This window comes from Orcinus orca, chromosome 9, assembly GCF_937001465.1.
Source record: "Orcinus orca chromosome 9, mOrcOrc1.1, whole genome shotgun sequence".
In the NCBI taxonomy this organism is placed as follows: Eukaryota; Metazoa; Chordata; class Mammalia; order Artiodactyla; family Delphinidae; genus Orcinus; species Orcinus orca.
The window spans coordinates 21,537,856-21,562,938 of record NC_064567.1 but is presented as its reverse complement, the minus strand read 5'-3'; the positions used below and the strand labels follow the sequence as shown (position 1 = coordinate 21,562,938).

The following is a 25,083-nucleotide window of genomic DNA, read 5'->3' as shown; positions in this document are numbered from 1 at the left end:
TTCTCTGAGGAACTTGGGACCTGTGCCTGCAGCCTCTTAAGACTTAGATGCACGGACATCATCTGCAGTTGGGGAGACCAGAGCACAAAAAGGTTTGGTCAAGAAAACTGTATGAGTTGGTGCTAAGGCTTCTTAATTATGAGGATATAAGCTTGACGGAGGCATTTTCAGCTTCCCATAACTTCTCTGCCCTTCCCCCTTCCCAGGAGCACTGGAAGTCTGTGCCTTCTACAGCTGCTCTCATCTAAGGATGGCGCTGAGGCTTGTACCGAGCCCATCACCGAAGGGGAGAGCGAGAGCCAGTGAGCTCGCTTCACTAACGGGATTCCTGCTGCTTCCTTGGCGGGGGCTGTCAGGGGTCAACCTACACTCTCCACTGACAGCCCCCTGTCACAGAGCCCCCACAGAGCACACAGAGGTGCTCAGCGGTCACCCTTTTGAACTTTTAAGGTGTTAGAAGCTGACCTCTGTCAATCCCTGCTTAGAATCAACCTGCCAATGAGTATCTTTCCCTTATCTCTGACTTTCCTCATGAGCATTAGCTTATCTGAGGTTAGTACTTAGGCACTGCCTTTCTACCCTAAAGTACTATTAAGCAACCTCCCATTTAGTGGCCCATGTAACTGGGAACAGAGAGACGAGCAGTATAAGCTTTGAGATCAGAAAGACCAGGATTCAGATTTTCCCTCTGTCACCTGTTACACAGCTTGGACACACTGTTTAACCCTTTTGAGCTTTAGTTTCTTTATTTATAAAGTGAAAATAATAATGTTAATTCTGAGTTGTGAAAATATAACTAACTCAAATAAGACACACGGTAGGTACACAGACCTTCAATAAATGTCAACTAACCCCATCACCCCCAAGTTTCCCCAGGAGGGGATGGCTCGTCTAACATTCTGGATAACAGTTCCTAAGGCATTATAATCAATATGTTAAAGTTGGTGTGAAAGACTGAAATAATATTGGCCATCAGTACACAGAACCTGTGGGGCTGGGGGCTTCTCTGGCGGGAAAGGGTAGCACGTAAGCCAAGGGATGTTGCAGCAAGGAGTCGGGAGTCCAAGAGAAGAGAAGACAGATACAATCTGACACTGGGACGAGGCTATTCTAACCATGTCCCGCCATCTATTCACGCATCACGGATTCACCGAGATTCCAACGTAGCAGGAGCTGAATGAGGCTCAGAGGACACGAGAGCAAGCAAGGCAGGTGAGTCCAGTGTAAGTAAACAATAAACAGATAACGACAGGATGGAACAAGGGCTCCACAGGAAAACGGCTTGTATGGGGGCGAATTTAGGGCCACGTCCGAGGGAGGGGCTGGGACAGTCATGTCTTTCATTGAGGTTGATTAACAACAGCAGTGCTACAGAGCCACGAGTCACTTCTCAGTACTAATGATAAAGACAGGTGCTTCAAAATCAATCAGCAGGCACTCACTGATTGCCTCCTAAGAGCCCGGCACTGGGCTAGACACTAGAAAACCAGGTAAGGAGACGACGCGGATGCACTTGCACACGACCTTACAATCTAACTGTGGAACGACGTCTAACACACAGAACAGGTAAGCTGCTGCAGGGTGCACGCAGAGGAGAGCACAGCAGTCATTTAGGGCTGGATGAGTGTGGGGCTGGCCGGGGCGGGGGCGGGGGTTGTTCAAAGAGGAAAGGGGCCTGAGCTGGGCTCCACAGGTGTGACATGGGCAAGTGGAAGAACAGGGGGTTTCCGGGAGGGGATGCTAGCATTGTTAAACGTAGCAGGGAGGTGCAATCAGTGAGAACGGGGGAATGCCACTGCATTTGGGGCCTTTGGGAAATTAGACTGGCAGGGATTTGAGGCCACACAGGACTGCAGTCAGGGTGTGTGTGTGTGTGTGTGTGTGTGAGCGTGAGCTCACGTATGTATTCCTCGCGCGTGCACCCTCACACAGTATTGAAAGTTAACTGAGATCTGAGGTGGCAGGAGATGAGAAAACACATGAAATTTATGAAGAACAGAAAAAACAGATGTTTGCTGGATGGGAAGCACTATGCTGGAGACACAAAGTGAACAAGACAGGGCGCCAGTCCTCACGGCCTCAGCAGGCTAGCAGGCGTCCAGACAAGCAGGCAGTGGGTTAGGTTCTAGGACAGGGGAAACTCTAGGGGCTATGGGGCCCACAGGTGAGGCACCAGATTTTGGGGTCAGGATAATAAGCTTTCCCAGGGCCTCCTAGCTTCCTCCACGTCCGCAGAGGGGTGGGCAAGAATATACTGGGGTGGTCGGTTCCTCCTGGGTTCCCCAGAGAGACTGGGAGCCCCTTTCTCAGGATGCCTTGATGAATAGGGTATACGGGTACCCCTGTCTGTGGGGAATGCAGGCATCTGGGGCGCTGGGTTACATCAGCTGGAGATGCAGCGCTTGCGCAGCTCAGATGCTGCCCTCTGCAGGTGCGCAGGACGCTCGGGGAGGGGCAGCTCCACACCCTCCGCCCCAGTCCCTTCGTCTCTGGAGGCCCGAGGCATGCCTTCGAGTCCCATGAGAATACAAAAACCTTAAGGAGAACCCCCGTGCGGCTTTCTATTCCGTTTCTCCAGCTTACTGTGTAATTTTCTGCTAGGAAAACTTTACCCACGGCTTAAATTTGAAACATTTGCTACATTATAATTTTTTAAGCCCATACAAATAAAGCCAGTATTCAAAAAATCCGAGGCAGACGTAAGTTAAACAACCGCCCAGGCCTTCCCTGGGGCCAGCTCTGTGTGCAGCACATGGAGGGATGGCCCAGCGCCCCGGAGCGCGATGCCCGGGAAAGCTGGCAGGGACACGGCCCAACGCTTCTTCCCGCCCCTTTTTAAAATACATGTCTACCTTAAGGATGAAGACAATATAGGTGATGGGGAGGAAAACGTTGTTATTCGTCCCATAAAATCATGCTCAGAAGCTAAACACAAGCTGACTGCCCTCCGCCCTGTCTCCCAGGGCTGGGGGGACGGAAGGTGGTACTTACTGTCATTGGCACTACGGGACAGCTCCTCCCACGAAAATATCTTGTCGGGCATGCTTCATTGATACTTCTGACATGTTTAGTTAACGAAAGCATCGCGCGGTTAACACAACAAAGCGATCTGTAACAGCTGCCTCCGTGCCACCTGAAAGGACCCTGCAGCACTTGCCCCTTGCCCGCCCCGCCCCCCCTCCCCCACCACCACCGAGGCCTTGGGTGGGAAACTTCCTTTGACTGGGTTTTCCTCCTCAGATGAGTAACTCTATCCATCTCTTGGTTCAGGGTGTTGTCCTTATACAAAGACAGGTGACATCGTCCTCCTAGGGGATCAGGGAAGCCGCTGGCAGAGAGCTAGGGACCTGGCATGTCCTTCTCTGCAGCTCTTGTGGACACGGAAGCGGGTGGGGGGGTGTTGGAGGACATGGTGGCGCGTGGGCCCAGCAGGGGTCACTGGTTCACGCCGGGGCTCACGGGGAACCGAGTCCTTTCCCGTGGGCTTCTCGAGGCCCGGCCTGCAGTCCTTGGCCAGGCAGGAAGGGTGAGTCACTGCTCCTCCAGCGGCGGCTTCTCTGCCCTGTCTCCACCGCCCTTCACTCTATTCCCAGGAGACACGTGCAAGCGTCTAGAGCATCTTCTAAACATGACATTCACTCAGTGCCCCGAGGAGCACAGTGTGCTCTCAGAACATTGCTCAATTCTGTCTCCTGTGGGAAGGAGTCGACGTTTGTTTTATTAAGAACTAGCGTGAAATAAGCTAATTCTCATCCAAAAAAAAGAGAGGGGGGGGGGTCTATCGAGTCTCCCATTTCGGCACACTGATAGAAATACTATTATTCTTGTTTCTGGAAGCCCAGGAGCTAATAAATTCACCAGGCTGACAAAGGAGGCTGGGCGGAAGCTGTCTACACAAGTAACTGATTTGTTTCATTCTGTGCAGATGAGGTTCTCCTTTCTGACCTAAGCCATTTTCTAAGCATCGTCCAAGGGCAGCAGCTTCTCCCACCAGGCTGGGGCAGGAGCTGTGTGGTCAGAGGAGGGCGGCCCGGCTCCCACCGGCCTCTGCTCCCCGCACCGTGACCTCCGGCCGACCACGGCCCCTGCTTCAGTCTCATCTCTGAAACAAGCAGCTGTCTGTGACAGTTTCCCCTGTGCTCTAAAATGATTCTCAGATGTGACATGAGGTGTGAGGCTGGGCTCCACTCTGGCCTGCTCCTAAGGGGCTTCAGTCGTAAGCCCATGAGTGGAAAGTGGCCCTGCCGAGAGAGAGACATCGTGAATCACTCAAAACCGTGAAGAACGTTGCTTGGCTCTGACTTCAGAAGGGCAGGATGCACAAATCCATGCCCGGCGGGCACCTGCTGACTGGCTGTCTCTGCCTTTTTAACCCCTCAGGGCCCGAGTGCTTCTCAAGAGCCTTCTGACGCTCTGATGCTTCAACGCTGTCAGGCTGGTACCCTTTGCCGGCTTCCGTCCAGGCGGGCATGCCGAGTCCAGGGCGAGTGCTCATGAATCTTTCTGTATGGTCACTGGGATTGGCTTTTTTGCAACTTCTACTCCCAAAGCAGATTAGTTCTCCCTCCCAGCACAGGTCAAAAAACAAAGAATAGAGCTCCCCTCCTTTTAAAATCCTCTCTCGAAACTGCACGCCCAAATCCAGTGAGTCTAGACTGGAATGGATTCTAGAATCAACTGACCTCTAACTTCCAAATGCATTTCAATTTGGCCTTTATTGATCTGAGATCATAAAGGTTGTAGGAATCAGGATATGGCTCTGGTTGCTGGTAGAAGCTGCATTAATTCTTCCTGCCTTCGAGAAACTGGGAACACTTTGGACCGTCCATAGTTTTGTGTGGCTCACGGAAAGTAAACAAGATGGTAACAGAGAAAACCCAACTTCCTGGTCACAGCTCACAGCATCTTTGGAAACTAAGTAGTGAGTTCCCCGGCCCTGCTGAAAACTGCCCCAGGGCGGTCAGAGCATGTGAAAAAACCCAACGCTCAAGACCATTTGCCCCAGAAAATGACTGGGGTTTTTGCCTTCAGGGACACTTCAGCTGCAGAGAACAGCTGGGCACACGATGTGTGAAGTTTAAAAAAAAAATGAAGCTTTTTTTTTTTTTTAAGTTAAAGAATTGCATACTCAAAAAGCAAGAGATGTGATGCCGTTTTCTCCGATTCTGAAAGCTCACAGTGGCCACAGCACAGTTAACCACACAGAGCATTCGCATTCAGGCAACTGTCTGATTGTCACCAGACTTGTGACGGCCTTACAGGAACTGAATAAGCTGGGAGTACTTCCTAAGAGCTATTCAGTTGTGAAAATGTAGAGAGCCTCCTGTTTTGTCTTCTGTAAAATCTAATCAGCTAAAATGACGACTTGGTGATCAAACTTGCGATTCTTTTGCTACTTGAAAAAGGCTTATTTTGCCAGGCGAGGAGAGACTTGTTTTTTTAGACTGAGGTCGTCTCTATTCACTGGTGTAGTAAACAAGCCAGACTTAAACAAAAAAACATCAAAAACAACAACAACAAAAAAACAACCCTCCTTTCAAGAACAACACTACATTTTTATCTTCTCAGGGATGAACTAAAAGCACCATAATTTTTTAAAAACAACAGCCATCAGAGTATCTATGAATGATAAAGAAAAACTTAAAAAAACCCTAAACCTCATTTGCTCATTTCCGAGAATACTGACAGCTTAAGGTATCTCTTCATATCATTTTATTCCTTAAGCTCTCTTACTTTACAAGGTCTAACAGAATCTTAAACCATCGTTTTAAAATCCTCTTCATTCCATTCTTAAAGATACCCGTAAATGGATAATTTGGGTATGTTCAAATAAAACCACCACGGCCCGTAAGTATAATTGTGAAAAAAACTCTTTGTATTTTCCCAAAGATACCAGCGAGAAACTACCATTAGGACAGTTTCCTTTTTGGTCTTCAATTGCCTTTATTTCACTTTCCTATCAGCTTGGTGACACTCTAGATGCATAAAGCTTTCTCCGCAGCTCTGGCGGTGCCCTGAGAGCCTTGCAGAGCCGGGTGAAGTGGAGAGCTCCCGGTTTGCCAGGGCACGGTTCCCAGGGCGGTGACTCAGCTCTGGAGGCCACCTGCTGCAGGGGTGCTGCCACTCTCCGGGTCATTGCCAGTCACGAGGGTAGAAGGACAGGACAGAGCTGAATGGACCCAAAGAATCAACAGCTCAGAGCCAGGTCAAGGGCAGCGTCAGAAGGAAAACCTTTGTTTATAGAAAGTCCAGCCTTTCCAGGTGAGGCTCTGCGTAGCAGAGGGGCTTCACACCTGGAGGCTAAGCATCTTGGTCACCACCTGGGCCTCTGGCTGCGGTATAAAATGAAGGCAGGGCCACAGGGCAGCTCCCACTTTCAACACCACTTTGATCAAGTCACCATGGTTTTCAAAAGTAACAAAGGGCGTCCGCTGCCAGCAAAACAGCCCATTGCTTTTGAGGTCTTTCCTCCACCTAAGTCCAAACTTCCTCCAGGGCATTCTCTCGACTTCCTTTAGGTAAACCCTCTGCTCCAACTAAAATCTGCTGCCTCCACTACCCCACTCTGCGGGGCTCCCTCCCTCTGGTCTGTTTTTCTGTTTTGAGAGGCCAGTTGGGTTGCCAGCAGCCACAGACACTGAGCTACTCCACCCGGGATCCTTCTCATTCCTTGCCTGTTTTAAGTGTACAAAACCGCTAAGGTTCAGTTCAATATTCCCTTCTCGCTCTACGGAGCCTCCCTGGACCACTCGGGCATGTCACCCTCTCCTGCACTCATAGCACTTATGTCTTAACCGTGCAAAGCCAACCGATGTTTACTCAGTCCTTCCAATGTGTTAAGTCCTTTCAGTCAATGACAAACACTTAAGGGACATGTGCTCCATGTCAGACAGCATGTCAGGTGCTCCGAGTATGAAGGGAAAAGACACTGTCCCTGCGGCAGAAGTTTACATCCCTCGCCTCGCAGGACAGAAGCACACGAGCATCGCCGCCTAGCACGTGGAAGGAGCTCTGCCTGCAGACTCAGCAGGCTTTACGGAGGAACTCTAGGCTGAATTTTAAAGGAAAAGGAAGGTTTTAACAGAGGGACAAGGTTGGACAAGCAAGGAAGGTGGGCGCTACAGAAGTAAGATGGGAGTTCACTTCGGTATCTCTGCAGCTTTGGGTTGAAGGGCTGGGGGGCACACGGGGCTGGGAGGTGGGCTGGGGCCTGGGCATGTGGGGCTTTGCACTGGCCGAGTACCTTCATTGTATGAGGTGGATCAACAGGGTGTGAGGGAGGTGGACGGCAGGGCTGGCTGGGGTCAGGAGTGCTGAAGGGCTGAGGCACTTGGACATACATTATCTGGCTCAATCCCCACCACATTCTTGAGCTCCTTGTCTGCCAATTAATCACACACTGCCTTGTGACACGTTCACATCTGCTATCTCGTTCCCTAACGTGGCCTGCATGCTCTGTCTTCTTCCCAGCTAGACGGTCAGCTCCTTGCAGGCACAGAACAATGCCTTCTCTCTGCTGGCCCACAGTGGCCAGCGCAGTGCCTCATACCCACAGACGGTCAGAAACACACGCCATTTTTCTTTTCCTTCCCTGTTCTGTTTTTAAAAATCGAAGTACAGTTGATTTAACACAGGTCTTAATTGACACTTCAGGATGTGCTCTTGCCGCCTGTCAAATAAGTAATTAAGTCCATCAGCAAATACTTCTTGAGACCTAGACTCTGGACGGTACTTAGGGCACATATCAAAAAGGTGTGCAATACAGGCGGGTGGGTCCACAGAAGCATTCTGAGAGGAGCAGGAGGGCGGGCTGGAAGGAGGGCTTAGCTGGCCAGCTCCGTGCCGTGATGGACTTCTCTTCGCCCGCACTGACTGGCTGTGCCTTTACTCTTGGGCCTGGAGCTTAGCTTAGTTCTTTCCTGAGCTCCATCACGCCCAAGAGGAATCAGTCGGTGATCTGGGTCTTCGCCTGCTTTTATCCTGTCTCCCTTTATTCCCTCTATAGTGGTGAGCAACAGTGATATGCCAGACACTGTGACACAGAGAAAACAAGTCTCCCCTTTCAGGTAGCTTATGTCTTGCAGGAGGGGAAGAAAAGCACTTGGTTATAACGCGGTGTGCTCACGTTTTCTCCCTCCCCCCCCTTATTACATTACATCACATTATCTAATGTAATCCAGAGGGCTCCCTGGAGGAGGTGATACCTGAGACGACTCCTAAGAATGCACAGGTGTCAGCAGATGAATGGATGAGGAAAAGAGAGGAAGACGAGTAAAGATGTGGTCCAGGGCAGAGAAGCGGGCCTCAGGGATCTTCTGAGAGAGGCACTGGAACCTGGAAAAGGAGGAGCTATTAAAGGGCTTTGAGTAAGAGAAAGACAAGCAGATTTACATTTTAAAAAGATCAGCTGGGAGGCCAGTGGAAGAACTTACTGGAAAGTAGTGACCTTGGAGTCCAAAGAGAGCAAAGTACGGATTAGAAAGATAACAAAGCAGAATGGTTAAGCCCTGGATATGGAGTGACACGTGTAGAGAGAGTGACTGAGAAAGGTCTTTTAAAAAAGACCTTTAAAATGACTGCATTTCAGAGCCTCCAGCAACAGGTTACACACGCACTGCTGATGCTGGCCACAAGTGGGCAGCCTCACACAGCCATTCCATGGCCAGACCCTCCAGGATGTAGGGAGAGAATTTCCAGGTTTTTTGTGCAGAAAACTGGGAGCGCTTGGTTTTAACCACCAGAAGTGGCTAGCCTTTTCTAGGCCTTTTGGACTAACAATTTTGAGTGATGAAGAATATCTACCATTCTCAGCTTAGTTCCTTGTAAAGTCGATTTAAGATACTTATCTATTCAGGGTGGTTCTCTCCTTACCCAGAGCTCTGACAAAACTTCAGGTTTGTGACTTACAGGCAATCAGCACAACTTCATCTGCCCTCGACCTGGCTTTCTCTTCCCAGATTGCTCACCTCTTCAGCTCCTCCCCCTTGGATTCATAGATGCCCCTCGCCAATCCCCAAGGGAGTCCTGGACTCTCCTACCCAGGCAGTCTTTAAAGACGTAATTCCTGGTAGAGGCTGGATGGAACCACCCAAACTTAAGAGAACGGGGTTCTCCACCACATAGGGTGAAGCCACCAAGTAAATTCTGGAAAGGAGACACAAGCTCTCTGAACTTGCCCCATAAACATAACTTTTCTCCCACTGAGAACCTCTGTAGAAAGCATGGGGTATCAGGTGGAGAGGTGTGACCTGCATGAAAACTGGTGGTCTTGTCTCTCACTGGGCTATCTGAAGGGTAGCCAGCCAAGCCCTCAGAGAAGTGTGTCACGCGTTTGAAAATGCAGACTGAGAAGGAAAAGTTTTCTGTAAGTTTTCACCAAGGAGAACCAGCTAGTAAAGAGCTTGGCCCCATGACCCAGTCTGACAATGATCCTTGAAACATGCTGCCAGGACCTCGACAGGCCCAGGGGCACCGTCCCCAGGTCAGCAACACTGCCCACCTGAGGCCCCGTGTCCCCCTGCACAGTTATCTGCGGGGGCTGCTGGAGCCTGTGCTCTGCGTGGGGCTGAGCCTTTCCTGGGGAGGCAAGGGCTGCTGTGTAAGCAGCTGGGGAGCAAGGCAGGCACGGAGAGGGCGCCAAGACCCCAGCCCAGGGTCCCTCGGGCTACCTGGGTTGTCACTTGCTCTGACTGGCTCTCGTGACCACGCAGGTCCATTTACCTGAAGAGGGAGGAGAAAGTAACAGAGACTCCATCACTGGAACCAGCGTTTGTGATCCTTCCCAAGAAAGGCAAACCACCTTGCAGGCACTGCACACGCTTTAACCCATTCAGGCCTCACAGCAGCCTGTGAGGTGGGTACTACTCCCATTTGACAGACTAGGAAACTGAGGCACCAAGACATTAAGCAACGTTAACGTGCCCAGAGTCACACAGCCAGCGAGTGGCAGAAGTGGGTTGCAGACCCAGGTGGCCTGACTTCAGGGCCTGTAGGTTATATCCTGTCTCATCAACAGGGGGAGGGAGAGGCCCGGGAACCTCCCAGGGTCACTGGTGCTCACGGGCTGGCATGGATATGGGGGAGGGGGCGGGAACTGGATGGAAGAGACAGGGATCCGGCCTCCTAATCCCACCCAGTGCTTCCTCTACACAGTACGTGGTGCCTTCTACGCTCTTACTGACACCACTTGCTCAGAGGGCCAGAGAGACGGACCGGCCCTCAATCAAAACAACGACCAGCCAATCAGAAGTTTACCAAAGAGGCAAAAACCCTTGTATGGAAATTGACCTACACTTTTCTTACCACAGACAGAAGCCCTCCAGCTTGCAAAAGTGATTCTAGAGACAGCTGGTATATTCCAGACAGGATCCCTTCCTTTTATCACTTTTCGCAAGTTGTACTTGGCTTATAACCTCACTGAAGTTTTCAATTGATTTACCATTGCTGGTGGTTTAAATCGGCTCACCCCAAATTTTAAGAACCTACATGTAGAGGGGTCATGTCAGCATCAGAACTCCCACGCATGCCTGAATCACCTCCATGTAGGAAAAGAGAAAAAGAGTGAACTATGTCCCCAGGCCCCGATTTCCAGAGAAAACCACACCTCAGAGGGACGGCACTGGTCCCTGGGTGGGACACAGAGCCCTCTGAGAGGCCCTCGAAGCAATGTCACAGACTCGAGCTGAATTGTGTGGGCTTCAAAGCTGCTTCAGCAAATCGGCAGCCCACCAGGCCTCATCAATATTTGAAAGCATAATAGAGAAGTGAGGTGAACCAGAGCAAGTGCGCCTGGCACTGAGCCTCCCGCTGGGAAGTATTGCGGTAGGGGAAGAACCCATGTCTCAGAGCAGCCCTGACAGACTAAAAATATCTTCTGCTTCTCCTCTCATCCGTCTGGTCACTGTCCCAGACGCAAGCTCAGCACAGCCTGGTCCACAGAATCTATTACATCACCGTCTACCTGCACTTCGTAACTGGATAAAGAAGGCGGAATAGTCTCCTTTTTTTTCTTTCTCATGGACTCGAGTACAAATGTACAGACTAGGATATAATGACATTCTATTCAAAAACAGGCGCCAAGGGTACCTGCTTCAGCCTGGCATCTCAGGAAAACGTTGGAAGCGGAGTCCTTTAAAGGAAATCACTTACTTTAACTGCAGACTGGCAACGATGACTCACCCCAGAGATCCAGCTAAATGCTGGCATGGGAATTCTTAATGACAGTGTCAAGCAAATAAGATCTTATATGAAGGGAAACTTCTGCGTTAAATGCCTGTGGACAAGCTGCTCTGACCTCCTGCATCCTCAAAGCTCTTCTGCTCTGTTGCATAACCCATAACCTTGAGAACAATCAGCCCTTCCTGCCAGCAGCTTCTCCGTGTCCACCTGCCCCTACAGGTAGTAAAAGACAAGAAAGGATCAGGAGCAGTGTTTACACAACATGTCCCGGCACTCTCTTCCTCCTGGCCTCACCCCACCCCCCGGCTTCGAAGTTCATTTCTTCTAAAATGGGGGCGAGGTGATTCGAAGAGCGAGGGTGCGCGGCCAAAGAGGAGGGACGCGTGGCCAGAGGCCTGCCCCGACCTCACGGGCAGCGCAGGGGACACACGGGACTCAGGACTCGGGAGGGACTCGCCAAGCAGGAGGCCGCCAGGCTGCCCGCTGGGGCGGCCCAGACTGGAGGAGGTTTAACGTCAGAAGAGGGCCTCTCCCGCCCTTGCCCGCTCGGTGGACCACCAGAACCTCGGGGGCCAAGAACGCAGGTTCCACTTGGCAGCCCTGACTGGGGTTTTTGTTTAAATCCTGCCGGCCTGGCTGTGTTCCCGCTCACAAGACTGGCACGTGTGACCCACGGTACAGCGGGCAGATCATCGGTTTAAAACCAGTTCCATTTAAAGTCACTGTGTAGTCCCTGTGGGCATATTCTCACACTTTGGGGCACCTGGTATGACTACTGGTTTCACTAAAATCTGCTTCTGCTGTATATCCTTATTTATTCCCCTCAACAAGTGACAGTATCAGGAGAGGAAAGTGGCAGGCAGCCTCCTGGGGACAAGAGCTCTCCTAAGAGCCTGGGTGCCTGGGCCGCGGACACTTCCGGGGATCATCGAGCATGTCCCTGAGACCTCTGGGATGGACACCTTGCAGAGCAGGGAGGGACCAAGCTGAAGGCCTCTGAGGGGCCGCACCTGCTTGCCCCTCCCTCACCTGGGCCACACCTGCCTTCTTCCTGATCCTCAAAGGCCAGACTCATTTCCCACTCCAGAGCCTCTTTTTTTTTTTTTTTTTTTTTGCGGTACGCGGGCCTCTCACCGCTGTGGCCTCTCCCGTTGCGGAGCACAGGCTCCGGACGCGCAGGCTCAGCGGCCATGGCTCACGGGCCCAGCCGCTCTGCGGCATGTGGGATCCTCTCGGACCGGGGCACGAACCCGTGTCCCCTGCATCGGCAGGCAGACTCTCAACCACTGCGCCACCAGGGAAGCCCTCCAGAACCTCTTAAACGTGCGGTTCTTGGTGCTTGGAACCTTCCCCCCAACTCCTCCCCATATACTCCTTCCCATCCTGCAGCTCTAACCTTGGAAGTCACCTCCTCACAGAACCACTTGAAAGGAAGGCCCTCTTTCATCAGAGAGCACCTTTCCCCGCGTCTCACGGAGCCTGAGTTTTAACAGACTGCTCTTCTGTGCATTTACGCAAGTGCGATGGTGACAGAGATCACTGTCATCATCGTCTCAGCGCTGACCAGTGCCTGGCACACAGCAGCTGCTCAAGAAATCTTTGTTGACTAAATGAACAATGACGCCAGCCTGCCTTGACCTCCCTGAGTCACTCTGATCTGTGAATGTCCTGTAGAAGGTACTTCTAACTGCATCGCCATTTCATCCTGACCTTGCCCACACCCCAGTTAAAACCATAATAAAATGCTGGGATGGCTTCTTACTGTGGATAACCAGGTACAAAAGGAGACGTCCATAACTGACACTCCAAACCACCGCTGGAGGAATTTATGAACTTTGTCTAACGTTCTATCGTGGTGGCAAAATTAATTCCTGTGTGAAATTAAAAATTCCTCCCTTTGACAACATTCCCAGGAGTACCTAGAACAGAGCAGGGCTGAGTATTAAATCCTGAACTTTTAAAGTTTAGGAAACGTTGCCCCAATCTCTCTCTGCCTGACTCTGTATTCCGCGGGTTACCTGCTTACGGAAATGACAACAGGCCCTGCATTCCAGGTGAGTCCGTCATACCTAGCTCTGTGTGTCCAAGACGCTGCCGGCTCACTAGCTTGCCCTGCCGCCCGCCCCAGCCCGCCCCCGCCAGCAGGCCCGTGGAGAACACCCCAGTCTGCTATTAAGATCTATTCAACTGGTCAATTACACAGCCAGCAACCTCTCAACAGCCTCTTACTTGTCAACCGAACCAGCCCCCCGACTCATATCCTCTTGCTCCCTTTCTCGGCGCCCAGACACACACACCTCCCACCCTGCTCATTCCGTACTCCCTAATACAGCAGGATCTTACTCAATTTGCTCAAGATCTTTACCAGAACCCCCGCAGTTCTCCATGTTTCCCAAAGCTCTACTACTCCTCTCCCCCAAATAAGAGCAGCAGCCAGCTTGGTCTGCCTACAGAAGATTCACCGTCAACACCTAGGAACTTGCACAGGGTCCATCACAGGTCACTGTAAGGCTTTCACTGGAAACGTGGGTGGGGATGGGGGGTAGGAGGATGCCAAGGAAGACATTAAAAGGGAGAGAAATTAAAACCTGTTGATTCTCCCTCTGGACCTACTTGGTGAGGACAAGAATGACACACTGCTTTGTTACAGAGTCTAATACCTGAACTAAGACCGGCCTTGGAATACTCACATGGTATGTCAGAACGTAAGACCTGGGGTCAGAGACCTAAGCTCCAGTCCTGGCTTTCCCACCTACAAACTGTGTATATGCACTGGGGTAAGCTGATGTTTCCATGTCAGTGCAATGGGGTGAAAGAAATTGACTTCCCAGAGTTGCGGTGAGGATTCAGTCAGGTAATATCATGAATGTACCTTAGGATCTGTCAACACTGGATATTTCATGTATTAGTTTCCCTTGTCACCAAGTATGTCATTTCTACCTCTCTCTCATTCGAACATTTGTTGAGTACCTGCCACGTGTCAGGCACTGTCTTGTGTGTCAGGGTGTTTATCCAAAGGTAAACAATACCTATCCTGGCTCTTAAAGGGCCAGCGCAAGTCAGGGAAGACAGACAAGAAACAGGAAGTTAGAACTTGGTATGATGTGTGTACACAGGGGTAAGCAGAGGGTGCTGTGGAAGCATGTGGGGCACTTGACCTGGTCCTGAGCAGTCAGGGAAGGCTGCCTGGAGGAGGTTTCATCTGAAGGGAACAGTAGTGGTTGGCTAGGAAGAGAGGGAAGGAAAGAGATTCCACGTGGAGGGCAAACATGACCAGCTTCATCTGGCTGGACCAGAGACCATGGAATAGGGGTAAGGATGGGGTGATGCCAAAAGATGAGACCAACGCACGAAGGGCCTTTCTTCCATATCACTGGAAAACCCGCTCTTCCTGACCGAGGCATTATGTAGTCAGTCTACCAAGCAATAATAGTCTCACAAGATGAGATTTCTGGGTCCTGACAGTGTGCTTAAATTATAGGGCCTGAACTTACTGGAAGGCACAATATTAATGAGTTTCTATTCATTTCCAGTAATAAATGAAAAGAGGATTCCATCATGGGCCACACCTCATCACTTTTTTGGTAGGTGGGATAGTTGCTTTGTTAATTACCTTTTTTGGACATACTACTCTCTTATTACCAAAAGCGCGTTGGCCGGAGCCGTGGGGGCAGGTTGTGGTAACGTGCGTCGTTAATGACAAGCTGTAACCAGGTGAAGATCCAGAGCAAGGTAAGGCACGATGATGCGCAGCTTTGGGGCCTGCATCCATCCTCCCTAATACATTAAAACCACTCCAAGAGATAACTGACTAAATGAAACTGAGCGGCCCCAAAGGATAAAAATACCTCCAATAAATGAGTCATTTATGGAGACTGAATAGGATACAAATTAAGAGCTTGGGTTTAGGAGCCAGACTTCTGTGATTTGATCCTGGCTCCTCCACTTACTAGCTGTGTAATCTTGGGAGAAAAAACTTAACTTCTCTGTGCCTCAGTTTCCTAGCTGTAAAATGGGTATAATAATAGCACCCGCCACACAGGATTGTTTATTAAAACAGACAACCAAGTAAAGTACTCGGCCCAGTGCCTGACATATGGGGGCCCAGCTCAAAGTGTTACCTACTGTTGTTAGCATTACTAATCTCTTGCACCTGTGTTGGGTCAGGTCTATTCTCACCTATTGTTTACATGAATGAAAAATTAGAGGCCTGAACACAGAAATGAGTTATTCCTTGTTAATCCTGCCCCCGGAACAGCGAGGCCACAGGAAATACAACCGAAGTGACCTGGAACCCTTGGTTAGTCATGGTTGGTACAGATTAGGTCACAGCTAACTGACACTGTTATCACCACAGTGGTGATGATATTCATACTTGAGTTTCAAATGAGAGGGCTCTCAATTAAATCAGTACATCAAAGATTCCTTACTGGAAAATATCCCCCATCTACCTAAAACATTGTTTCTGTGCCCTCTGTTGTTTTTTTTAAATCCCTGAGAGTAACACCATAGGGTATTTCGTTAGAGTTTTCTCTTCAAGACATCTATCTTAAAAGTTAACGATGTACCTCACATATCTTATTTTCCTTACAAACCTGTTAAATAATCCCACTGCCTGTGAATGTACCCCAAACCTTATTTTATGTTTAAAAACTTTATGATTTAATTTAAACTCATTTTAAAGCCATTTATATTTCTAACATGTTAACCCCTTTGGAGATACTAGGTTCCAAACAGGTACAACCCAGCTTACAAAGCAGCTTTCGTACGATTCCCAAGTGCTGACATAACAGGACCTGGTAAATAACTTCATACTCACTCCATAGCATTTATGATCTCACAGTCGTATTTCCTGCAGACCTAGCGCGGAAGCCAGATTTTAAAACTAGCTGTGGATTTAGAAGACGATTCATAAACACTGTGCACAGCATGGTGGTGACTGGTGGGGACAGCCGGTTCTTACATCAGTCTGCTTTACATTCTACTAGCGTGGAAAACAACAGGTTATAGAGTAGTGCTTTGTAACTACCCTCTCCTTGCTTCTGGCAAATTAATGAAAGCCAAATAAACTCCACACTTTAGTATTTGTGTATCTGCAGCGTGAAAGGCAGCACTGGGCTGGGTGGGGCGTGATGGTGCTCGGGAGGTGGGCAGAGGGGTAAGGCTGGAGGCGCTGCATATTCAGAGGGAGGGTAACAGGAAATGGCCCGGCGGGTTTGGGAAGCAACAAGCTGAGTCTTGTTGGAGTGTAAAGGCGAGAGGGGACAGCGGCATGGGAAAAACTCAGGTTCTTGAACTTTTCTTTTTCCTGAAAATCCCTCAAATAGGATGCCTCTTCTGAATACTGATATTACTAGAGTATCAATTTAGATTATGTTAAATTTTTCCGGTATAGCTATCCTTCCATTTCAAAGCACTGGTTGGCTAGACTTCTAAAATACTATCGCATCATCATCCGCTATGAGCAGAATATTTAGAACAAAGGTGACACTGGACCACAGGATGAGTCTCCCGGAGGTCGAGGAGGGAACATGCTCTGTAGGCAGCTAGTCAGCTAATACGCTTCCTGTGAGTAAGCCTTCCCCCTCTGCGCCATCTCAGGAATGCCCTCTCATTCCTTTCACAAGGAAGTAACGGCTTTACAATTCTAGCCCTAGATCCAGAATCTGGTGAGCTTCATCGATGGTCTTAACAGCCTGGAAAGTATTATTCAAAGAAACTGGGAAAAAAAACCAAATAAACAAACAAACAAACTGTCTTCCCAGATTTCTGAGAAAGGGGTGAATACTGACCTACATTTAATGCTCTAGATTAAAATGAAAAGTTTAGGATAAAGAAAAAAAATCTTCTATATCATCTAATGAAATCAACTTATTCTGCATATAGGAAATTGAGGCGTGGATGGGGGAAAAAAAGTACAAAAATTAAACCATGGTTAATTTCTAGCGGTGACCACGGGTGAGTCTTTTAACGCAGGCTGTGCCTTCTTCCATCATCTACTTGTATGCTGCGCCAAGAGGCAGACGCGGCAGGTCGGTCTGCTGTTAAGACATGGCTGCAAACCCATCTCTAAGCTGAGATGCTTTCAAGCACCAAAAACTCATGGGAATTTAGCATGCTCATCATTTAGGCTGGAAAGAGGTGACTAAGCTCCTTGACCTAAGGTTTATTCGTCCTGATCACTCGCTGTGAACCAGGGCCATTCAAAGCCAAACGTTTAGCAGGGCAGGTCTGGGACAGGCTGCCCTGGGCAAATCAGCCTTTATGCTGAGGGTTCCGGCGGCAGAGCCTTATGGCAGCCACTCGGGAACATGGCTGACTCTGGCAAAAGCCTTCTCTCAAAGCCCACTGCGGCCCAGCCAGCCCCCTTGCCAGCTCTGGCAAGGCCCACCCACCACAGACTTACACAAGCATCTCGGTGTCTACTGAGTAGCCTTTCTATCCCTTTCTTCAATGTCCTCTTCAGTTCCATCCGAAAAGAACAAAAAGCAACTGTACTGTAGTGGAGGACGGAGCCCTTAATAGAGAATGATGCTTGAAAATCAAACCCATCGTGATGTGAATCATCATCATAACGCTAACCAATCAAACCATATCCATGAAATTAAGAGAAACCAAGCAGTTTCTTTTGGTATCTATTAGGATGTTCACTATTTTACTGTATTAATATAAATTGCTAAAAGTTTCCTGGAAATCAAGCCTACAAGTTAGAGAAAAAACAGAATGAAGGAAAATGTCTTTGAGCCCAGTTTTGAATTCAAATGATTCAGGAGGTTTAAAAGGTATCACATAAATAGATAAATGATAAAGGAAAAAGTGCTAAAACATTAATTGCAGAATCTAATAGGTGTATATATGGGGGTTCACTGTAAAATTCTTTCAACTTTGCTGTGTGCTTGAGTTTTTTATAATAAGATGTTGGAAAAAAAGTATTTTCATACCTCCGCTCGGGTGCTAATATCCACCAAACCTCATGGACTCCTACACCTAGATATAACAGTACAAGGTCTTGAAATATAAAAGAAGCACCAAAGATTAACTGGGTAAATGCAGATGACTCAGCACACAGTGTTGAGGGATCTACTTTGTGAAAAAAAAAAAAAAAATTTGGATCTTTTTCTCACACTTCACTTCTAATTTGGTGGATTTTACATTAAAAATGTTTCTCTAAATTTTTAATTAGATGAATATTTTCCAACTTCTGGGTGGGAAGGAATTCCTAAGCCCAAAGTAACAGAAGTCACAAAGAAAAAAAAAAACAGACAAAAATCATTTCATTTTCAGCTAAATAAAATATAAAGGTTCTATATCTCAAAAAATCATAAGCAAAATTAAAAATCCAAGAAGCTGGGGAAAATATTTGTTGCAAATATCACACGTGCACACACACACACACACACACACACACACACACACACAAAGACTACATAAATTACAGAACAGTTCAAAGACATTATAGAATAATTACACCCCAACAGAAAAGTCGGTAATGGACATGAACAGAACATTTATAAAAGGAAACAATGGACTAATAAACACATAAAGAAGTTAAACTTTACTGACAGCCATTAAAAAATGCCACATGCCTGTCACAGAGTGGGTACTCATCAAATAGCTGTTGAATAAATCAACCAAAAATAGGGCTTCCCTGGTGGCGCAGTAGTTGAGAGTCCGCCTGCTGATGCAGGGGACATGGGTTCGTGCCCTGGTCTGGGAAGATCCCACATGCTGTGGAGCGGCTGGGCCTGTGAGCCATGGCCGCTGAGACTGTGCGTCCGGAGCCTGTGCTCTGCAACGGGAGAGGCCACAACAGTGAGAGGCCCGCGTACCACAAAAAAAAAAGTCCAAGACGCATGTATTTAAAAGGTTAATTACTGTCACAGCAAAGGAAATCTTCAACAAAAAAAAAGACAACCTACTGAATGGGACAAAACGAAAAGACAATCTACTGAGTGGGAGAAAATATTTGAAAATGATATGACTGATAATGGATTAATATCCAAAATATATAAACAGCTCATATAACTCAACATCAAAAAGACAAACAATCCAGTTTAAAAAATGGGTAGAAGACCTAAATAGACATTTTCCCAAAGAAGACATACAGATGGCCAATAGGCACATGAAAAGATATTCAACACACTAATTATTAGAGAAATGCAAATCAAAACCATAATGAGGTATAACCTCACACCTGTCAGAACAGGTATTATCAAAAAATCTACAAATAGCAAATTTTGGCAAGGATGTGGAGAAAAGGGAATCCTTGTACACTGCTGGAAATGTAAATCGGTGCAACTGCTATGGAAAACAGTATGAAGGTGTCACAAAAAAAACTAAAAATACTACCATATGATCCAGCAATTCCACTCCTGGGTATATATCCAAAAAAATAAAAAATAAAAACTAACTGAAGAAGATACATGCACCCCAATGTTCATAGCAGCACTATTTACAAAAGCCAAGATATGGAAGCAACCTGTGTCTATCAACAGGTGAGTGGATAAAGAAGATGTGTGTGTGTGTGTGTGTGTATACATACACATATATATGTATACATACACACACGCACACGTGCGTGCACGTGCGTGCACATGCACGCGCACACACACATACACACACACACACACACACAAAATGGAATATTACTCAGCCATGAAAAAGAGTGGAATTCCGCCATTTGTGACAACATGGATGGACCTAGAAAGTATCATGCTGAGTGAGATAAGTCAGACAGAGAAAGACAAATACTGTATGTTAGTGGAATCTAAAACAATAAAACAAACAAATGTAGGGACTTCCCTGGTGGTCCAGTGGGTAGGAATCTGAGCTCCCAATGCAGGGGGCATGGGTTTGATCCCTGCTTGGGGAACTAGATCCTGCATGCATGCCACACTTAAAAGATCCCGCATGCCGCAACTAAGACCCGGAGCAGCCAAAATAAATAAATAAATTTAAAAAGTAATAATAAGTTTTAAAAAAATAAATGAATGTATATAACAAAAAAGAAACAGACTCACAGATTTAGAAAACAAACTATTGGGTACCAGTGGGGAGAGGGAATGGGGGGGGGTAAAACAGGGGTATGGGATTAAGAGATACAAACTACCTTTTATAAAATTATTTTGTAATAACTTTAAATGAAGTATAATCTATAAAAATGTTGAATGACTATGCTCTACACCTGAAACTAATATAATATTGTAAATCAATTAGAAAAAAAAAACTTCTCAGGAAAATTCTAGCCAAAATATAATTAAAAGTTTTATACTAAAAAAAAAAGGATAATTATTGTAATGTAAAAATAGCTTTTAAAAAAATGGAAGCAAACTGAACACCCCCAAATTAGAGAATAATGCACCATTATTTAAAAACATTTAAAAATGTTTTTAAAGCAGTTTAAAGCATGTGGAGAAGATGTGCATTTAATGTTAAGATATAAAAATGCCTATACAGAATGATGCTGATCTTGCAACTGTGTGTGTGTGTGTGTGTGTGCGCACATGTGTGCATATTCAGGAAAATACTGGAAGGAAATCAATATACATAAATATTAACAGAGCTTTGGGTGATGGAATCAGAGGTAACTTTTATTTCATCTTCATCTTATTCTACATTTTTTAAAAAGTTTCATTACAAGTTAGTCAGAAAAAATTTTAAATACCATACAAACAGTTTGGAAGAGTGACCCACTGCTTTAGCAACAGGTCTTCACACAAGTCAAGGCCACCACCGACTTCGAATTGTTGCTGCTAACCTACATTTCAAGGTCCACACCCATAAAAACCGCCTTCCGGCCCGCTTGGGCTCTTACACCTCAGCCTGCTCCATCCATGTCGCCTTGTCTTCCCCTCCAAACCTTTTTTCCTCTCGGATTTCATTCTGTGGTGATCAATACCAACTAATAACCTAAGCCACTGACCTTACTTCACATTTTCCCCATCTTCACCTCGCTAATCTCTCTGGAATCCACAGCCAGCGGTGTCCGTCCAGGGCAGCCCTGTGATCTTTCTGAAGAGTACATCTGGCCTCATTACCCTCCTAGGTGGACACCTTCAGGCAAACACGGCACAGCGCATTAGACCCCTCTATCAGTGATTCCTTCTGCTTCACCTTCTCTCATCATTCCTTTCCCCACACCCTCCACCGTACCACCTATTGCTCTGAGCCTGTGCCTACACTGTTCCTCCTGCCTGCAGCCCTCACCACCACGTCTGCCTTCCTGGTCCAGCTAACTCCTTGAAGGCTGTCCTCTAAGGGTGAATTCAGACACCGCCTCCGCTGGGAAGACTCACGGATGGTGGCTGAGTGTTACGAGGTCCTGCGGCATGTGCTGTTTTCTCGCCGCCAGAGCACTAATCATACACTGCGAATCTGTTTTCGTACCTTTGCCTCCTCTATCAGATCGTGAGCATCTAGCAAAGGAGGCCCTCAGAGCTTGTAGAAGGAATTAATAAATGTTTCCACCGTCTAAAACAGAATTCCCTATTCTCATCTTGAAAGAGATCCCAGAGATTTCATAACTTCCCTCAGCCATCCGTTTACTTTATCATCTTGGCAATCGAGATTTTCTTATCTATTAATCAACAAAGAAGTGTATTTATTATATACTTTATGTCTTGACGCCATCTCTTTGGTTTTATTTGAATTTATTTGCTCTTGCCAAAGCTATCACAGAAGTGTTACAAGTGTCCCTACACAGGACAGCCATTTAAAGGACTGCAATTTGCTGAAAGCAGGCAGTGTGTTACAAAGATAAGTCAGACTGTTACTACTTAAAAACCTTTAGCAAGAAATCCTTTAGCCTTTTGGGGACTAATACCTCTGGTTACTTTCTCTTTTGCTAGAAGGGTATATAACTTTCTGTTGCTTGTATATCGGAGCTCTTCACAATTACCCAAAATCTTTTTTCAAACGTGACTCAGATTGGACATAATAATGAGTCTGACTAATGCAAGTCTTATTTTCTTACCCTTTTATGTCACACTCCTTTTAATACACTCAAGAATCATGTCTATTTTTTTCCACAACAGCATTACAGTACTGACTTAAATTTAGTTGACGGCCTATAAGGGCTACATTTTCTTTTTAATGGCGTTTTTTTGTGTACTCAGCTGAACTACCTTATATTCATCCCCACCCAGCAACCACAGAGAATGACTTCTTTCCGACTTGGATGGCTCCTCTTTTAAATTCTAGTGTTTGCTGGGAAGCTAGGGAATGGCAGAGTCATGGTGAGGTCTTGCTCTTGGCGGGGCCCTTAAGCGGGGCCCGCGGATGAGCCCCACGGTGGCTGCAGAAGCGCCGAAAATGCGGGCAAGTGTCTGCGTATGAGTGTGGGAAGAGGAGTCGTGGCGTCCATCACAACCTCAAAGGGGTCCACCACCCTGGAAAGGGTGAGAGCCCCACCCTAAGGCACTCAGACATAAAGCAGTAAATTGGATAAACAGCGCCAGCATGACCGAATCAACTCTCTCCTCAGCCATCTCCAAAGAGAATGCGCAACTCTGTAATAATTATGCACTAAGCATCTGTTGCATTAGTGAAGAACAGAACTTGAGGGTGTGATTTGGTGGACCCATCATATATGAAATTATATAGAGGCCGTAATCTAACACTTTAAATACCAATCACTTCAAACACCCTCAGCTTCTGCCTTTATCCAAGTACAGTATACTTACTTTGTCCTCTTTTGATACCTTTAGCTGATTCAATAGAACTTACTTTAAAACCAAAACATCAAGAATCAAAAGTTTCTCTGCACATAAATATTATGTTAGTAGCCAAAAATATATGCCTTTCATGAACTATTAGTAATTACATTATTTTTGCTAGAATATACTGCTACCTTCCATACTTGTGTTTTAAATAACATTACCCAAAAAATCACTTAATTATGTCAAAATCGAAACTGCCTTCATGTCATTAAGTTGCAAAAATCTATTCTGTCAAAATATATCTTAAATCTTAACTTTCATTGCTGTCTACGGGTTATGCTATCTTTTCTAACTATCACTGCACCTAGTGTATTTTCTACAGGTCAACATAAAACGTAGCATAAACGTGCCAGGAAAAAATGCTCTTTAAAGCGTTTACTTGGATTAAATGCCCTTCAGAAATTGAGAAGCAAACACTAGTAAAAATCAGAAACTGCTGTCATCCGTACTCACCACTGAACAGCCACACAAAGGATCTCCAAGCACAGACTAGACTTGTCCTGGAAGCAAGGGATTGAATTCCATCAGGAGAACAAGCAAGTAGAAACAGCAAGGGGCAGCACTACCTTTCTCCAGCTCATCTTATTTGCAGACACACAGACTTTGGAATCCTCCAGGACTAACAATGAAAACCACACTAGGTTGTTTTCCCCAATTCCTATGAAATGAGTCAGTAGGTCAAACAACTTCTCCGCTCAGGAGAGAGAACAATTTCTGAAGCTGCACTCACTGTTTCCAGTAACTGGATTCCCTCTCTTTGCCCCCTCGATAAAAGTGCTGCCAATAATCCATGGAAAGCCCACCGGGTTCTGGGTGAGACACATCGCAGATACTGCCAGAAGGTCAGTCTTTTTCATGGGGTAGTTTCCCCTTGTGAATAGTCAGGAGGACAAAAATCCAGTTAGGAGTAACACGTGGATGAAATTTCTTCACTTAAAAAGAGTTGGCGTAACTTTTTCTCTGTTGAAACCGTGTCGTCATTTCTTTCTTTCACACAAGAAGATGGAGTGATACTTAAAACACAGAAGAGAAGTAACTGCATCTCTAAAAGCCCCCCACAAACTGCTTCCTTCTGTAAAACATCTTTTCTCCCTCCAAAGGACTAATATATTCAAAAGATTCAATGATTATGCAATTAACCCATGCTCTGAAAAACCTTTCACAGGCTTCCATGAGTCCAGCAGCTCCATCCATTAAATCATACAAAGCAGAAGTATTTAAGAGCTTGCTAGCAGTCCTCTGAATCCATGACTCAAGAGGACGAGCATGGGGTTAGCAATAATCTTCAGAATCTACCACCTACTCACCGCACGTAACATTTCTTGTAGTTAGCGACCTTCTGCGTAGGAGATCACCAGCTACCGGCAACGAATCCGTAATGCCAAGGACTCACACGTTCAGGCAAGTATATGGATGTGTATCTCTAAATACAAGTACAGAGATCTTCTGTGACAGTGCGTCAGGAGGAGACTGGAAATACTTTTGCTTTCTGTATTGAGAGTACTTTCTTTCCTTTTAAAGAGGAAGTTTCGTTTTGATCTTGAGAAATTCTCTCTGATAAAACCACCAACTGAAAACCTGCCATTATGAACGAGGGATTTCACAACCTTCATTCCAAAAAACTGTGGCTATTCATTTCTGGAAGTGATTCATTGCAAAAGAATCGTCGTTGGCGGCGGAGGGAGCACTAATTTTTAGAAGACAGCCCGCCCTCTGAGAAGTGAGCAGAAACCTCAGAAACGGCGGCAGCCACGTGCCTCGCTGACCCCCCGTCACAGCTCCCTGAATCACCATCCACTGAGATGACGCGCCATGACCAGTTTCCTCTTCTAACTCCCTCAGTACACAAAAACCCTTTGGTCTGTACACGCTGAATATTCCCAGACTCTGGCAGAAAGGTTCAAATAAATCTGGGAGGAGGGCAGCAGCACTGTCAACCTGTCAGCGCTCAGTTGCTGGCGAGTAACCAGCATACGGATACTCACTTCCTGTGAGTACTTCTAAAAGAGCTTATGATATTTCCTTTGGAAAAAAAAAAGTGGGGAGGAAAGCAATACAGGGAGGAGAAGTAACTCCAACAAGCATTCAAAGCTAAAAGCATGCAACGTGATCACTGTTTACCAGCCACGCCTAATTTTAATTTGGTTTTTCAACCCCTGCGTAATTAAGACAGCCAAGAGAGAACAGC

General features: G+C 46.9%; 1 long non-coding RNA gene across 4 annotated transcripts in view; it reads right to left on the bottom strand.

Annotated features, from left to right (window-relative positions):
- LOC105748120 (uncharacterized) overlaps window positions 1–25,083 on the bottom strand; it is an 88,516-nt gene that overhangs the window by 7,139 nt on the left and 56,294 nt on the right. For all 4 annotated transcript variants that reach the window (XR_007479107.1, XR_004484582.2, XR_004484581.2 and 1 more), the window contains one exon: window positions 23,349–24,318. This is a non-coding gene — a long non-coding RNA (uncharacterized LOC105748120). The remainder of the gene's footprint in view (window positions 1–23,348; window positions 24,319–25,083) is intronic.